This window comes from Oncorhynchus mykiss, chromosome 28 (assembly GCF_013265735.2).
Source record: "Oncorhynchus mykiss isolate Arlee chromosome 28, USDA_OmykA_1.1, whole genome shotgun sequence".
Lineage (NCBI taxonomy): Eukaryota > Metazoa > Chordata > Actinopteri > Salmoniformes > Salmonidae > Oncorhynchus > Oncorhynchus mykiss.
Genome location: NC_048592.1, coordinates 5,270,583 through 5,288,742, shown reverse-complemented (window position 1 = coordinate 5,288,742; position 18,160 = coordinate 5,270,583). Strand labels below are relative to the sequence as shown.

Here is an 18,160-nt window from a genome sequence, read left to right as displayed (position 1 = left end):
TTGACACAACTGTGGGAAGCATTGAGTCAACATGGGCCAGCATCCCTGTGGAACGCTTTCGACACCTTGTAGAGTCCATGCCCCAACGAATTGAGGCTGTTCTAAGAGCAAAATGGAGGGATGAAAATCAATATTAGGAAGGTCTCTTGTGTCCATACAGAAAAATAACACGTGTTCATGAGAGTCTCACTTTTCCACAGAGGGTCATATTAGTGTGTAGACTAAACTGTCCGGACGCTACAGACAGAAGTTACCGACTTCAAACGAGTCCTGTGACACTTGTGGGGGTCCTAAATCAAAACGGAGAACACTACCGTGTTTGTGAGAGTCTCTTCTTTCCACAGAGTGGTCAGATTAGTTTGCAAACCCGTTTGAATGCTGCAGACAATTTTGTGAGAAGCCCGACTTTGGTCTGACAAACACCGCTGAAGCTCGGCACCTTTAACCACAGATGTGGAATGCGGCCATTGGTGGATGCGGTGGATTGAGACGCAAAAAACATATCTCCATCTGAAACAGACAAGGGGATTTTAGTATTATGTTAATTAGATTTCCGTGGGGCACAGACATCAACTCTAGAGCTTTTTACAACCCTGACTACTGGTAATAACACACGTTTCCAGAGGATAAAGAGTCCAACTGAATATGATGTCCTGTCGTGTTCCCATGCTGCTAAATCACAACTGTGGTTATGTCACCTCTTTATTCTGCATTTCACAACCTGGCTCCAGAAATAGCTGTTTCTCAGAATTGCTGCTCTTGAATTGATCAAGACCCAGACAGACAGGTACTCGCTACAAGGAGCACACATGTCAGTAAAAAACAAAAAAACCCTCGGCATCACACAAACACACACACACACACATGCACGCAAGCACAAACACAAAGTGGAATGAGATTAAGCGAAATAGAAATTGAAAAGAAGCTATGAAGCAAAATAAACAACCTCGTCTCCCACATCTCCAGGATTCAGAATGTGTTGGCATTACTTCTCCCACATCTCCTGGATTCAGAATGTGTTGGCGTTACTTCTCCCACATCTCCCGGATTCAGAATGTGTTGGCGTTACTTCTCCCACATCTCCCGGATTCAGAATGTGTTGGCGTTACTTCTCCCACATCTCCCGGATTCAGAATGTGTTGGCAATACTTCTCCCACATCTCCTGGATTCAGAATGTGTTGGCGTTACTTCTCCCACATCTCCTGGATTCAGAAAGTGTTGGCGTTACTTCTCCCACATCTCCCGGATTCAGAATGTGTTGGCGTTACTTCTCCCACATCTCCTGGATTCAGAATGTGTTGCCGTTACTTCTCCCACATCTCCAGGATTCAGAATGTGTTGGCGTTACTTCTCCCACATCTCCTGGATTCAGAATGTGTTGGCGTTACTTCTCCCACATCTCCTGGATTCTGAATGTGTTGGCGTTACTTCTCCCACATCTCCCGGATTCAGAATGTGTTGGCGTTACTTCGACTTTAAATGTTAGAAACTGAAAGGTTATCATCCAGCACAAAAATCCTAAGTATACTTAAATATACAAAAAATACATAATATACAGTACTTCAAACACAAGATGTACTTTTCTAGTATATCTTAAGTATACTATAAATATATTCTCATCAATCTTCCCGGATAAAAAGAAACGGGATGGAGCTAAGCACAGGCAAAATCCTAGAGGCAAATCTGATTCAGTCTGCTCTACACCAGACACTGAGAGGAATTCACCTTTCAGCAGGACAATAACCTAAAACACAAGGCCAAATCTACACTTGAGTTGCTTACCGAGAAGACCGTGAATGTTCCTGAGTGGACAAGTTAAAGTTTTGACTTAAATCTGCTTGAAAACTATGGCGAGACATGAAAATTGCTGTCAAGCCATGATCCCCAACATCTTGACAGAGAATAATTCTGAAAATAATAACGATCCAGGTGTGTAAAGCTCATAGAGACTTACCCAAGAAGACTCACAGCTTTAATCACTGTCAAAGGAGTTTCTAACATGTATTGACTCGGGGAGCAGAATACTTACGCAACAACAATGGATTCACTTATACAACCAACCAACACTACATCTGACTCCCACTAGTCCTCAGAGTATACCACTCTCTCACTGTCTGTCTTTCTCTCTCTTTCCCCCTCTCCTTGTCTTTAAATTCAGTCCTGCTCTCTGTGTTTCAATTATTTAACTGGGGGCAATTATTTTAATTTAACCAGGTTAATTTAATTTAACCAGGTAGGCTAGTTGAGAACAAGTTCTCATTGACAACTGCTACCTGGCCAAGATAAAGCAAAGCAGTTCGACACATACAACAACATGGAGTTACACATGGAACATTGGGGCGGCAGGGTAGCCTAGTGGTTAGAGCGTTGGACTAGTAACCGGAAGGTTGCGAGTTCAAACCCCCGAGCTGACAAGGTTCCTAGGCCGTCATTGAAAATAATAATTTGTTCTTAACTGACTTGCCTGGTTAAATAAAAAATAAATACATGGAATAAACAAACAAAGCACTGTGTGCAAATGAGTTGGGTAAGGTAATAAATAGGCCATGATGATGAAGTAATTACAATATACCAATTAAACACTGGAGCGAATAGATGTGCTGAAGATGAATGTGCAAGTAGAGATACTGGGGTGCAAAGGAGCAAGATAAATAAATACAGTATGAGGGTAATTGGATGAGCTATGTACCAGTGATCTGTGAGCTACTCTGACAGCTGGTGCTTAAAGCTAGTGAGGGAGATATGAGTCTCCAGCTTCAGTGATTTTTGTAGTTCGTTCCAGTCATTGGCAGCAGAGAACTGGAAGGAAAGGTTGGCCAAAGGAGGAATTGGATTTGGGGGTGACCAGTGAGATATACGTGCTACAGGTGGGTGTTGCTATGTTGACCAGTGAGCTGAGATAAGGCGGGGCTTTACCTAGCAGATACTTATAGATGACCTGGAGCCAGTGGGTCTGGCGATGAATATGAAACGAGGGCCAACCAACGAGAGCGTACAGGTCGCAGTGGTGGGTAGTATATGGGGCTTTGGTGACAAAATGGATGGCACTGTGATAGACTGCATCCAATTTGCTGAGTAGAGTGTTGGAGGCTATTTTGTAAATGACATCACTGAAGTTAAGGATCGGTAGGATAGTCAGTTTTACGAGGGTATGTTTGGCAGCATGAGTGAAGGGGGCTTTGTTTGCGAAATAGGAAGCCAATTCTAGATTTAATTTTGGATTGGAGATGCTTGATGTGAGTCTGGAAGGAGAGTTTACAGTCTAACCAGACACCTAGGTATTTGTAGTTGTCCACATATTCTAAGTCAGAACTGTCCAGAGTAGTCATGCTAGATGGGCGGGCAGGTGCGGGCAGCGATCGGTTGAAGAGCATGCAGGATGACAGATGCTAGCTGTCCTCAGGCTACACCATGGTGCTACCTTACAGAGTGCAGTGGAGGCTACTGTAGACCGTCAATGCAAAATAGTGTGTTTTAATCAATAATTTGTTGACATGATTATATTTAGTATAGTTTTATAATAAAAGTATCACTTTTTTAAATGTTTTACCATTTTTATTTTCATGAAATTTACTGAGGAGAATGGTCCATTCTAAAGGGAAAGGGAACTAACATCCCATACCCCTTACTAATGTCTTTCAATACTCAATGATTCTTTTGTCCCAAACCTTATGATATCCAGCAACTAGAAAAGACAGGAGAACAGTAACATTTTCATAAATAAATAAACATCCACACACTCTGAATAACTCACTATCATCTCGCTCTGTCTGTGTGTGTGTGTGTGTGGGGGGGGGGGGGGGGGGGGGGGGCGGTTATGTTATAGTGATAGCCCACTGGGCACCGACATCAATTCAACATAATTTCATTGAGATGACGTGGAAACAACGTTGATCCCACAATTGTGTGACCTCGTATTTACACATTATGATACAATTTAAAACATCCATAACCATATGTATTTGTCCAGGCAAGTCAGTTAACACATTCGTATTTACAATGATAGCCCAGGAAGAGTGGGTTAACTGCCTTGTTCAGGGGAAGAACGACAGATTTGTACCTTGTCAACTCAGGGATTCGATCTAGCAACCTTTACTGTTACTGGCCCAACACTCTAACCACTAGGCTACCTGCCACCCGATATACATGCACAAACAAAGTCCGGTTGTTTCCAAACAGCATTGAATCACATAATTAAAGCTTTTCTAATCCTCTGACTGCCATGGGACTGACACCAGACCTATAAATATGTCACTCTCTGGATCTCTGAACCTATTACCAAATTAACCCAATCTCAACAGATTAAAACATTGATTAAATCCAGATTATGGGTGTCCCAAAATAAGCCATTAAAGGGATATTCCCTTCCACACAATTTACTAACACCTAATAATTCAACCTTTTACCCTTCAGGATAATTAGCACTGTAATAAACAACTAAATACTCTTTACATGTTTACTTGCTTGCTGAAATGTGTGTCACTCTCTCAGAATGATAATGTTCAATGAGGCACGGCGTGCACAAGCATGGATGCTAGTCTGTTTCGCCTTTTTGGATAATAGTCACAGCGTCGCTTATAGAAATGTTATGAAAGAATGGACACAACTAGGTCTATCGTGTCGAATAGAAAACCATCACATTTCCATTTCTATCTACAAGACGTGCTTAATGAGTTGTGGGTTCCTCTCCTCTTTTACTCAACTACACTATCATAAAGAGGCCGACATTACCATGCCAGTGTCAGGATCTGAGTCTCCCATGTTGGACATGAATCATTACAGTGTTATGGATTAGTTCTCCTAGTTCTTCTAATGCATAGGCTATCATATCATATGATAAGCAGCAGAGGAACACCCCTAAGTGCACCATGCTCTAATCTTCTCCAGAGCATGTAATGATGATGATAAATGCTTGAAAAGACAGAGTGTGCACGTGACCTACCGCTAAGTTATAGGTGACAACCAATGTGAATCGCACTCTGTGTCACCCACTGTGCTGTTACATTGATAGGGATAGGGATACAGTAGAAGGGAGATGCTACATTGTCAAACAATGTTTCAGTTGCAAGGCTTCTTTAGAGATGTGTCTCCAGGAGTTAAAAGTTTATTTTCAATCCCTTAATCTTACTTTTGCTACGGTATATAGCCCCAGGGGTTAAGTCAAACTGTCATCTCCCCTAATCTCCATCAAGCCCCAGGGGATAAATCAAACTGTCATCTCCCCTACTCTCCATCCAGCCCCAGGGGTTAAATCAAACTGTCATCTCCCCTACTCTCCATCCAGCCCCAGGGATTAAGTCAAACTGTCATCGCCCCTACTCTCCATCCAGCCCCAGGGGTTAAATCAAACTGTCATCTCCCCTACTCTCCATCCAGCCCCAGGTGATAAGTCAAACTGTCATCTCCCCTACTCTCCATCCAGCCCCAGGGGATAAGTCAAACGGTCATCTCCCCTACTCTCCATCCAGCCCCAGGGGATAAGTCAAACGGTCATCTCCCCTACTCTCCATCCTTCTTCTCCTCCCCTCTTATCTCATCATATCATCTCCCCTACTCTCCATCCAGCCCCAGGGGATAAGTCAAACTGTCATCTCCCCTACTCTCCATACAGCCCCAGGGAATAAGTCAAACTGTCAACTCCCCTATTCCCCATCCTTCTTCTCCTCCCCTCTTATCTCATCATATCATCTCCCCTACTCTCCATCCAGCCCCAGGGAATAAGTCAAACTGTCAACTCCCCTACTCTCCATCTAGCCCCAGGGGATAAGTCAAACTGTCATCTCCCCTACTCTCCATCAAGCCCCAGGGGATAAGTCAAACTGTCATCTCCCCTACTCTCCATCCAGCCCCAGGGAATAAGTCAAACTGTCATCTCCCCTACTCTCCATCCTTCTTCTCCTCCCCTCTTATCTCATCATATCATCTCCCCTTACTCTCCATCCAGCCCCAGGGGATAAGTCAAACTGTCATCTCCCCTATTCTCCATCCAGCCCCAGGGAATAAGTCAAACTGTCATCTTCCCTACTCTCCATCCTTCTTCTCCTCCCCTCTTATCTCATCATATCATCTCCCCTACTCTCCATCCAGCCCCAGGGGATAAGTGAAACTGTCATCTCCCCCACTCTCCATCCAGCCCTAGGTGATTAGTCAAACTGTCATCTCCCCTACTCTCCATCCAGCCCCAGGGGATAAGTCAAACTGTCAACTCCCCTACTCTCCATCCTTCTTCTCCTCCCCTATTATCTCATCATATCATCTCCCCTACTCTCCATCCAGCCACAGGGGATAAGTGAAACTGTCATCTCCCCCACTCTCCATCCAGCCCTAGGTGATAAGTCAAACTGTCATCTCCCCTACTCTCCATCCTTCTTCTCTCTGCCTTTCCTCTCCTACTCCTCTCGGCCTGTGAACCTTGTCTTGCCCTATGCAAATAATTAATAATTTAAGAGGATTTATACAGTCAGTGGGTTTTGGTGCCCTGAACCTCCCAGTCATGGATCTGTGGTACTAATGACGGATGGCAGGCTGAGGTCCTGGTCTCTCTGCCCAGGCCAGGACTAATTTGTCTGGGTAACTGGCCAATCTACGCCCACCGACCCTCCATCCACGCACAAGCACACAGACACACACACACAAGCATGCATGCATGTGCAAATAGACAGACACACACACACACACACGCCATAGTCCAGGGCTCCAGACTCCAATCATTTGTGACCGCCTGGCTCCATTCGGTCTTATGTAGCAAAATGTGAAATTGTGTTTTTTACATTGGATAAAAGTAGAGACTCAGAGCTAGAAAAGTCTATATCATACACTACAGTTGAGGAACAATGGGAAAGTAATTCTGCTTTGAAAGTTGATAAACTTGTAACCCCATTTTTGAGAAAATGGCCCTGGAATGTTTTGGTACACCTACTGGAGAGCTCTTCTTTGTCTACACCCAAAACTAAAGGCATGTTTATACTATGTCTGTAGACATTCTATTGTTGTCCGGCATCAAACTTGTTGTTGTCATTATGGAAAAGTATAAACACAAAAACGACAGGCTGCATGACATCAGCAGATCCAAAATAACATAACTGGTGTATTTTAACACCAATAAACACTGTGTTTTTTTTAGCTTGTTAGCTAGCTTGCTTACATTAAGTTAGCATGCTAGCCAGTACAAATGATGGCCATATCATATAGCTGACAGCGTCTTAACTTTAGCTAATTTGTATTCATTATTACAGGAAAATAAGTCAAATTAATGGCAAGCAGAAAATAGTGTACGGTTGTGGGTGTGGGTGTGACAAAATAAAACAGGGCATTCTATTGGAGAATTTTAGAACTTAGACACTGTCACGTTATATCCTAATTTGACTTTGGTGCAGGTCATGTTGTTCTTCACACACTACATTAAATACAATCAAAGTTTATTTGTCATAAGCACGGGATACAGAAGGTCTAAATGGGGCTGCAAGTAGCCTAATGGTTAGAGTGTTGGGCCAGTAACCAAAAGGTTTTTAGATCAAATCCCCGAGCTGACAAGGTACAAATCTGTCCTTCTACCCCTGAACAAGGCAGTTAACTCGCTGTTCCTATGCCGTTATTGTGAATAAGAATTTATTCTGAACTGACTTGCCTAGTTAAATAAAAATGCTACAGTGAAATGGTTACTTGCATAGTGGAGTCTTTTGTTTAGACATGTAGCTAGCTAGCAATCACTAAACATAATCCCAACTCCTAAATTACTACCCTGCATGAATCTGCTGGTAGCTGAAACTAACCAACTAGGTTCAATGTTAGCTAGCTAACATTAAGCTATAACTAGCAATGCAAATGGCTCTGAGATACGAATAATATTATTAAACAGATCATAAACTTAACGTTAGTTAGATAGTGAGACAGCCAGTTAACCTTAGCTAGCTAGCTAAAAGTATGCATTCATTTGCAATGAAAACGACTTTCTGACAAAAGTATAAACATATAATTCCTGAAAATGTAGCTAGCTAGACTCTCTTACCCGAATACATGGATGGACCATTCCCCTCTCTGTTACGGATGCCATGGTTGCCCTTAGTTTGACGATATAATCCGGAGACAGATATTTTATAAAGCAGCTGTCTGTGTGTTCTCATTTTGACTCCCTCTGTCACGCCCTGACCGTAGATTGCTTTGTATGTTTCTATTTTTTGGCATTAGAATGTTTGTATGTCTATGTTTATATGTCTAGGTGTTGTATTTCTATGTTTTGGATGGGTATGGTTCTCAATCAGGGGCAGCTGTCTTTCGTTGTCTCTGATTGAGAACCATACTTAGGTAGCCTGTTTTTCCACTGTTAGTTGTGGGTGGTTATTTTCTGTTTAGTGTTGGTTGCACCTTGCAGAACTGTTTTGGCTATTCTTTTTGTTATTATGTGTTCAGTCAGTGAAGCTAATAAAGATGAACACGTACCCCGCTGCATTTTGGTCCAACGACTCCTCTTCTTCTTCCAACGAAAGCCGTGACATCTGATTGTAGGCTGTAATATTTCAAAATCTAATTGCGGGAAAAAGGCAGCTTTGGAAACCACTACTCTTGGCTTTGAGATACGAAGCTAAATTTGCATCAGCCATTGTGAGTGCAGGCTTCAATGGGTAGTAGCCTAGGCTACAACTGCAAAGTTTTTTTTAGGACATTGAACTTACTATTAGATGAATATTGTACATGGCTACCAGCAGTGGGTATTATGTTTTGAGTTAGCGATGTAGCTGTCTGTCACGCCCTGGTCTTAATATTTTGTGTTTTCTTTATTATTTTGGTCAGGCCAGGGTGTGACATGGGTTTATTTATGTGGTGTGTTTTGTCTTGGGGTTTTCGTAGGTATTGGGATTGTGGTTTAGTGGGGTTCTCTAGCAAAGTCTATGGCTGTCTGGAGTGGTTCTCAATCAGAGGCAGGTGTTTATCGTTGTCTCTGATTGGGAACCATATTTAGGCAGCCATATTCTTTGAGTGTTTCGTGGGTGATTGTTCCTGTCTCTGTGTTTGTTGCACCAGATAGGCTCAGTCATTTGTTTTTTTCTTTTCACTTGTTTTGGAAGAGAAGAGAACGAGCGCCATTCTCCTTGCGGAGATGGTGCTAAATACATCAGCACGGTCGGTCCCTGGGATTGGGCTGGCTAACACGATTAGGTTTGCTTGGAAGGAAAAGGAGATGGAGCCTTTAGGACGGGAATCTTTTGGAAGGATAATATTGATGGGGATTCTAAAGCTGACGGTGAAGGACGTGTTTTGTTTCCAAGGCAACTCGTTGGAGGGAGCATACGACGTGGCACTATATACAGAGGCAAAACACGATGATATCCTGAGAAGGGCAAGAGCAGTGGGAGGTGAGAGGCCGATGTGCCACTACGAAATAACAAGCCTGGCGAAGAATAATTTTAGGGTTGTAACTGTCAACATTTACAACCCTTACGTTAAGGACGAAGAGGTGAGGGCTTTTCTGGGGAGATATATGGATAACGTCTCCTCAGCAAGGCACCTCAAAGACTCCCTTGGGTTTTGGAATGGGAGGAGAGGTTTCCAGGCCCTCCTCAGAGAGGACCCAAAGGGACATGGTGGCTACCTCCATCCTCCTGCTATGTTCTCCCTAGGGGCTGACAGGGGGACGTTGTTTTATGCACGTCAGCCCCCATTTTGCAGACGCTGTATGGCCTACGGTCACATATTCGCCTCATGCAGTACAAGAAAATGCAGATTTTGTGCATCTGAGGATCATGAGGCGAGGGATTGTGACAAGCCTAAGACGTGCCATGGGTGTGGCTCGTCAGCACACCTGTGGCGGGGGTGCCTGGCCCGTCAGCGGTCATATGCGTCTGCGGCTGGGGGGGAGCAGGGGCGGGGGATGGGGGAAGAAGAGGAGGGGAAGGAAGCACGCCTCATGATCAGAGTACAGGTCCAGAGGGGAAGGCCACAAGGAAGGAGGAGGAGCAAGAAGCGGCGGAAGGAAGAGAGAAGGAAACGGAAGGCACGGGAGTAGGAGAACCAGGAAAAGCGGCGGAAGACGGCAACCGAGTGGAGGAGCATGAGAGAGAAGAAAGCGATGGAGGAGTGGTGGAGAAGGAGACGGTGGAAGAGCAAGTGGACTGGGGGGAATGTGCCCTGGTGGAAGAGATGAGGGGTATGGTGGAGGAGCTGGCGGGGGGGGGGGGTTGGTATCTCTCCACTGCCGTCATCACCAAAGAAGAGAATGAAGAGGAGGGAGCGATTGGCCGACAGTGAGAGGGAGGGGATGGCCAAGAGAGTGATGGGGGTGGGAGAAACCTCTGGGTTGCTGCTGGTTTCCACAGGCTCTCAATATCTGTTGGGTGGGGACACACCTAACAGGACTCAGGACTGGGTACAGGAGGAGGTGGGGAGTTTTTTGTTTGGGGACTCAGCCTCCCCAAATTTTTTTCCAATCCAGCTGCAGCACTGGGGAGGGGGAGGATTGTGGGGGTAGACCCAGGGTGCAGGGCACCCCGGAGCCAAACACTATTCCTGCATCCTGGGTTGGTGAGATGGAGGAAGAGGGGGGGATGTTGGGAGTACAGATGGTGTCATCACCGGTAGATATGGAGCAGGGGAGCATCGGGTGAGTCTCCTGTTTTTGTTTTTTTCTGTCTGGGTTTAGAATTTGAGTGTATTACATGTTTTTATTTTATTCTTTCATGGGGTCTGATTTTACTTTTGTTAGTTTAAATGTAAGGGGTTTAAGGGATTGTGTTAAGAGGAGGGCGGTTTTTAGTTATTTGGAGGGTGTGGGGTTTGATTTTTGTTTTTTACAGGAGGTTCACCTGAGGGATGGAGGGGATGTTAATAGGTTTAAGAGGGAGTGGGACAAGGGGGAGTCGGTTTGGGGTGTTGGGGGGGTGCACTCATCGGGGGTAGGGATTTTGTGTGGGCACAGGGAGGTTAAAGTGGAGGATTCTTTTGTGGTAATGCAGGGGAGGGTTATAGGGGTGGATGTCACGATAAGGGATTGTAATTTTAGATTAGTGGTGGTGTATGGACCACAGGTGGTGGCAGACAGGAGGGAGATGGTGGACTGTCTGACACCCCTGTGTGTCACAAATAGGAAATTAGTGATAGGGGGGGATTTTAATACAGATTTAGGAAGAGGGGGGGATAGCAGTGCAGGCACCATTGCCAGGCTAATGGCTTGCCATGGTCTGGTAGATGGTGGTCTGCACACTACTCCGAAAATGGACGGTCCTACATGGCGCAACTCCAGGGGGGTTGAGCGGAGGCTCGACTATATTTTTGTACCCAGGTCTTTGGGTAAGTTGTCTGGGCGGCTGTTGCCTGTTTTCTTTTCGGATCACGACGGGGTGCTCCTGCAGGTGGGGTCGCCAGTCTGCCTCTTTGGTAGGGGGTACTGGAAGCTAGATCGGGATGTGCTGGAGGAGCAGGCTTTTGTTGACGGGTTTTATGGTTTCTTTTGGAGGCTTGAGGGTCTCCGGTCCATGTGCGAGGGGGTGTTAGAGTGGTGGGAATTAGTTAAGGTGAGGATTAGGGCTTTTATAATAGGGTATTGCAAGAGGAAAAAAAGGGAGGAGAGGAGGGAGGTGGATCGTATCCAAAGGTTAATTGAACTCGAGTACGAGGCAGGCAACCTCGGCGGGTCATTTGACTGGGAGAGATCCGCAACCCTAAAGGCGCAGCTCAGGGAGTTGCAGGAGCGGAAGGCTCGAGCTTTCCTGGAGCGTGCGCATAGTGGCTTTCTAGAACACAATGAGACTTGTTCTGCTATGTTCTTTAAGTCGGTTAGGGCCAGACAGAGTAGGAAGGTAATGCATGGCGTTAGGGAAGAAAATGGTAGTATAGTTAGAGAACCAGAGGATATGGTCAGGGTGACAACTGATCATTTCCAAGGTTTATTTAAGGAAAGGGAAATAGATGTAGAGCAGGGAAATGTGTTTTTAGAACACTTGTCCAGGCGGTTGCCGGAGGACATTAGAGAAGTGATGGAGGCCCAGATCTCACTAGAAGAGGTTGAGAGCGCTCTTAGGAGGATGGGAAAAGGGAAGGTGCCTGGGATAGATGGGCTGCCGGCTGAGTTTTATCTCAAGTTTTGGGGTATACTTGGACCAGTGGTCCTCGAAGTCTTGAAGGCCATCCTTGAGACGGGGGTCCCGGGGGGATCAATGGCTGTTGGTGTGCTGTCACTTTTATATAAGAAGGGGGAAGTAACAGACCTTGGCAACTGGCGGCCGTTGACCATGCTGTGTGTAGATTACAAGCTACTTGCAAAGGTTTTAGCAGACCGGTTGCGCACAGCCCTTCCCTACGTCGTCCATGAGGATCAGACGTACGGGGTAGAGGGCCGCTCTATTAGATGGAACCTACAGTTAATCAGGGACTCCATCGCTTGGGTTGAAGATAGAGGACTGCCTTTAATGGTAGCAGCGCTAGATCAGGCGAAAGCCTTTGATCGCGTGAATAGATCATTTTTATTCAGAGTGTTAGGTCGATTAGGATTTGGGGAGAAGTTCATAGGATGGATTCGTACATTATATGTCGGAGCGGGGTGCCGAGTTAGTGTAAATAGTCACTTGGGTGACGTTTTTGACCTCTCGTCTGGGGTCAGGCAGGGGTGCCCACTCTCGGCTCTCCTCTTCGTTCTGTACATGGAGCCTCTGGGGGCTGCCATTAGGGCAGACACAGGGGTGGAAGGCTTGTTGATCCCTGGAAGTGGTGGGCTGCGTGTTAAGATGACGCAGTACGCCGACGACACTTCCTTGCTGCTGTGCAAGGACTCGTGCCTGACAAGGTCCCTTGCCATCTTTGGGGATTTCACCCGAGCGTCAGGAGCAGTTCTGAACCATGCAAAGTCTTCCGTCAAGTTTTTCGGAAGATGGCGCGGTAGAACGGATGTGCCCGGGGGGTTCTCTCTCTGTGAGGGGGCCCTGAGGATTCTCGGGGTCCATTTTGAGACCTCTGGCTCAGCGACGCTAAACTGGAACATGCGTATCGCAGTGGTACAGAGGAAGCTAGCAATGTGGAAGGCTAGGTATTTGTCTTTTATGGGCAAAGTCCTGGTTCTAAAGGTGGATGTGTTGCCGTCTCTTTTGTATTTGGCGTACATCTACCCATTGCCTCCTCAGTCTGAGGAGGCCTCTAGTAAGGCTTGTGTTTCAGTTCATGTGGAGTGGCAGGTGCGAGTGGGTCGCCAGGGCACGCATGCTTTGTCCCATCGGGGAGGGAGGTAGGTGGGTACCACATTTCCCCCTCAAGCTGGACGCAATTTTTGTTTCTTTCTTGTTAACGGAGCTTGCTCATCCAGTGATACACCCGTCCGGTTACCTCCTGCGGGTGTTCTTCTCGTATCAGGCGAGAAGCGTAATGGTGTGGTCTAACACGGGTCCTCGTGCGGAACAGCTGCCGTGGCACTTTGGTCATGCGGCCAAGTGGCTGCGTGAGCACCCTGAGGTTGAAGTTGCCCGAGTAGGTTTAGATCACAGGCACCTGTACGAGGAGGTCAGAAAGGCAGGGAGTCCGGCGCCTGTAGTGGGCATCTCGGAAGTGGTCTGGGAGGGAGTGCAGGCGCGGGGTCTGGACAACAGGCTCAAGGACCTGAATTGGTTGAGCCTCCATAAGTGCTTGCCGGTACGTTCCATCATGTACCGGTATAGTTTGGTGCAATCCCCCACCTGTCCAAGATCTTCTTGTGGCAGGGAGGAGACTGTGCGCCATGTCTTTTGGGACTGTGCCTTTGCCGGAGTAGTATGGGCTAGGGCACGGGTGTTGTTAGGTTTGGTAAGGGGGGATTTTGTATTGACGTGGGCCAGGTTAGAGAGAGGTGTAGGGAGAGCGAGAGGGACGGATAGGGACAGGTTTCTGCTCTGGCTTCTCATGAGTCTCTTTAAACGGGGGCTGTGGGAAGCCAGGCAGAACATGGTGAAGACAGGGAGAGATTGGGGGGTGGAAGGGATAGTGAGGAGGGTGGAAGGAGATTTGAGGGGGAGGATGAAGAGGGAGGAGAGGAAGTGGGGGCAGCATGCTGCCCGGGAGAGGTGGAAGGGGGGTTTAGGGCTGGGTGTCATTTAGATTTGTAAGGGGATAGATTAGGGACGGGGAGATAGGGAAAGGTAGTTTGTAGGATGACGGGGAGGGAAGATGTTCCCCTGAGGTTTTGTTTGGGGTTTTTGTTTTGTTTAAATTAAAATACCACTATTTGAGTTTGTATGGAAATTATGAGTTGTACAGAATGAATGGTATTGATGATAATAAATTATTTTTATAAATAAAAAAAATGAAAAAAAAATAGGCTGTATAGGTTTTCACGTTACGTTTGTTGTTTTTTTATTGTTCGTTTTTCATCGTTATTAAAACATGTATCAATTTTGGTCCGACTCTCCTTCACCGCAAGAAAACCGTAACAGAATCACCCACCACAACAAGACCAAGCGGCGTGGTGACAGGCAGCGGCAGGAGGAGCAGCGATCACAGGATTTCTGGACTTGGGAGGAGATATTGGACGGAAAAGGACCCTGGGCACAGCCTGGAGAATATCGGCGCCCCAAAGAAGAACTGGAGGCGGCGAAAGCGGAGAGGCGCTGGTATGAGGAGGCAGCATGGCGACGCGGATGGAAGCCCTAGAGTCAGCCCCAAAAATGTATTGGGGGGGGGGGGGGCTCACAGGGAGTATGGCTACGCCAGGTAGGAGACCTACGCTAACTTCCTGTGCTTACCGGGCGGCTAGAGAGACCGGGCAGGCACCGTGTTATGCTGTGGTGCGCACGGTGTCTCCAGTGCGGGTGCATAGCCCGGTGTGGTACATACCAGCTCCTCGTATCGGCCGGGCTAGAGTGGGAATCGAGTCAGGTAAGGTTGGGCAGGCTCGGTGCTCAAGAGCTCCAGTGCGCCTGCACGGTCCGGTCTATCCAGTACCACCTCCACGCATCAGCCCTCCGGTGGCAGCTCCCCGCACCAGGCTTCCTGTGCGTGTTCTCGGCCCAGTACCACCAGTGCCAGCACCACGCATCAGGCCTACAGTGCGCCTCGCCTATCTAGCGCTGCCAGAGCCTTCCTTATTTGGTCAGGCCAGGGTGTGACATGGGTTTATTTATGTGGTGTGTTTTGTCTTGGGGTTTTCGTAGGTATTGAGATTGTGGTTTAGTGGGGTTCTCTAGCAAAGTCTATGGCTGTCTGGAGTGGTTCTCAATCAGAGGCAGGTGTTTATCGTTGTCTCTGATTGGGAACCATATTTAGGCAGCCATATTCTTTGAGTGTTTCGTGGGTGATTGTTCCTGTCTCTGTGTTTGTTTTGCACCAGTATAGGCTGTTAGGTTTTCGTGTTACGTTTCTTGTTTTTGTATTGTTCGTTTTTTTTTCATCATTATTAAAGATGAATCTAAATTACCACGCTGCATTTTGGTCCGACTCTACTTCACCCGAAGAAAACCGTAACACTGTCTTTAGAGTTTCCACTTACTCAGGTAGTGAATCTTTCCCAAATAAATGGACAAGTTCATCTCTATTGAACAAAAGCAAATTCTGAAAATTCTGGAGCCCTATTTGAACAGTAAAATATAAAAACAATAGCCTAATGTCTGGCCAAAGTTTATGACGATCACTGGATTAGGTTGCCCATCAAAATATCTTGAATCATCCATTCCTGCATGGACATGTTAGATGAAACAACTTATTCATTGAATACCATCTCAGTTACACCTCCTAATAAAGCACTGTGATTGACTTTATAAAATGAATGTGCGAACAAATCATGGGCTGGTGCCATCAACTGAAAAAGTGTGTGTCACTAGTGCCACCAGGGGAAAATGTTAGTCTGGAGCCCTGTCACACACACACACACACTTTAATTTGCCAGGGTGCCAATCCAATCTAAAAAAAGAGAGACAGAGATGTCATGCCTGGAGAAGGGCTCTGGAGAGACATGCTATGGAACCAAGAGAGGTTTGTCAGTTCTTAGAAATGCTACAGTGTAAGTATGCAGTAGATCAGTACATTTTAGTGTGTGTGTGTGTGTGTGTGCGTGCGCTGCGTGCGTGCGTGCGTGCATGACATTACGTGGGTGGAGATAATAGCCTGGGGATAGAACCTGTGTTGTATGCAGGATTTAAGACCAAATTAGGACTTTGAAATAAAGTCTAAGTGTCTCCGTGACTCCTCATGCATCAGACAAGGTAACTAATTATTTGACCCCCCCCCCCCCCCCCCCCCCCCCCCCCCCCCAAACAACCTCCTGTCTGGAAAGAAGACTGCATTTGTTTGTTTCAGTTGGTAATGTTGCTGAGTATAGCTCTGCTCTCATCCAACTTTCTCCTGGTGTGATTGTCAGTGTAAAAGTGATTCTGGGCATCACTTCATAATGAGAGAAACAGGAGCACAGCTCTCTGGGGTGACTCTCCTGCTTAAATCAACACAATGAGTGTAATGGGGTGAAGCACACACACACACACACAACAAGCTGGGAACCCCTGCTGCATAGTAAGAGGAATCCATTCATCGATATGCACCGTGAAACCCGCTGTGCATCCCTCCCTCCCACACACACACACACACACACACACACAACTCTGAGAATAGCTGGGAATCAATTCTCTCCCGTTGATGACTATAAATATGCATAATTTTTCCATTATGTTTTAAAAGGGAGACCCAGTCCCTTCACACCCTCTTCAAGCCAGTCTACTAAACACAGGTCTTCAACATCTACATCTAGAACAGACAGGCTGCAACAAGCCTGGACAGGATGATGATGTCATGACTTAATTAATAACATCTTGATCTGCACCTCTCTCCTCTGCTGTCTGTCAGACTATTAATTGTGTGCTTCAGAACTGATGGGAGCTCCACTAACCGGGGGCATCTATTCATTCATCTTTCTGGTTTTAATTGTTAAGTAGCCTACGACACATGTTCAGAAGTTCAAACTGCACTGGCCTGACCTCTAAATCAGAATTATTGTGCACTGTGTATGAATTAATGAAGTGTTAACGCATTACATTTCGACCATTATCGGGGACGCGCGCAATAACCAAAGGAAAGAAACAAGTTCCTCACATCACTGACTGATTGTCTAGAGCACTTTGCTGAGTATGAATCATTGATCAGACAGGTGGAATCGCCTAGAATACTCTGACCGCTCTCATAGTGGCCCGTCACATCACTGACGTAACGCAGACAATGTTGATCAAAAGTAGACCACAAATGGAAGAGGTGTCAAACGGTAAAAGTATATCCCCCTAACAATTATACTCACTTAACCTCGCGGATGAATAGGTGGAGCGATGTTGGGCGGCATCCCGGTCGCTCTGTGTCTCTGCAAGCTCTTCAAATGAATTCACTTGGGACAACAAGCGCCTTGGATTTCATTCTCAGCAAAAAGATCCACCCCCTCACTCACTCACAACCTTCCCTGACTCTTCTGTGATATTATTAAACGCGAAAGCAGCATGACACTGTGCAAAACTGTCGGTTTTGTTGTTGCTTTTTTTCTTGCGTCCGTTTTTCCGTTTCTGCTGCGGAAGGGGCAGCTTATGTTTCTATTTCAGAGGATGCTTCTCGCCGCTACCAGAGGGGCTCGTCTCTCGGTTTCCCGTCCTGCTCCATCTGTGCTCGAGGTTTCTCGGTTACGCTGGACCATGTGATGGAGGCAGGCGTCCTACCCATTCGCTCCAACGGCCTCCTCCACTTAGCGCCCACCAACGGACAGCCTAAGAAATAACAAGAAGAGATCTAAATAAATCATATTGAGGATATGGGGACACGTATTTCTTGATGAATATACTCACCATAATAGCCTCTATTTAGTCTAGAATATTATAATTGTAAAACATTGGGGTAATAGCCATAAGAGAGGCACTGCTGCCTGGGCTACATAATACATAAAAGTGCATGATGTGAAACATTTATGAGCGTAGGTCTATATAAGGAAACCATTCACATTGCTTGTAGCCCTCAGCTAGTTACTGGTAGTTTCCCTTTCCCTTTATACTGGGCCTTTATGGGGGATGTGCAGTCAGAGAAAGAGAGAGAAAGATAGATAGAGAGAGCGGTAGAGATAGAGATGAAGGGACAGAGAGGAAGAGAGAGAGAGAGCTTGTGCCTATCTCTGTTAAACCAGATATCTAACATAAGAGAGGAGGGACAGAGTATTGCATGCTGTCCTATATGGAAAACAAATAATTC

At 46.2% G+C, this 18,160-nt stretch overlaps 1 protein-coding gene across 1 annotated transcript in view; it reads right to left on the bottom strand.

Annotated features, from left to right (window-relative positions):
* The window catches only part of LOC110508384, a 102,836-nt gene extending 85,162 nt beyond the window's left edge, over positions 1-17,674 (bottom strand). The window contains exon 1 of the mRNA XM_021588884.2: positions 17,232-17,674. The gene's annotated coding sequence lies outside the window, so the exon portion shown is untranslated. The remainder of the gene's footprint in view (positions 1-17,231) is intronic.
* Positions 17,675-18,160: the final 486 nt, after the last annotated feature.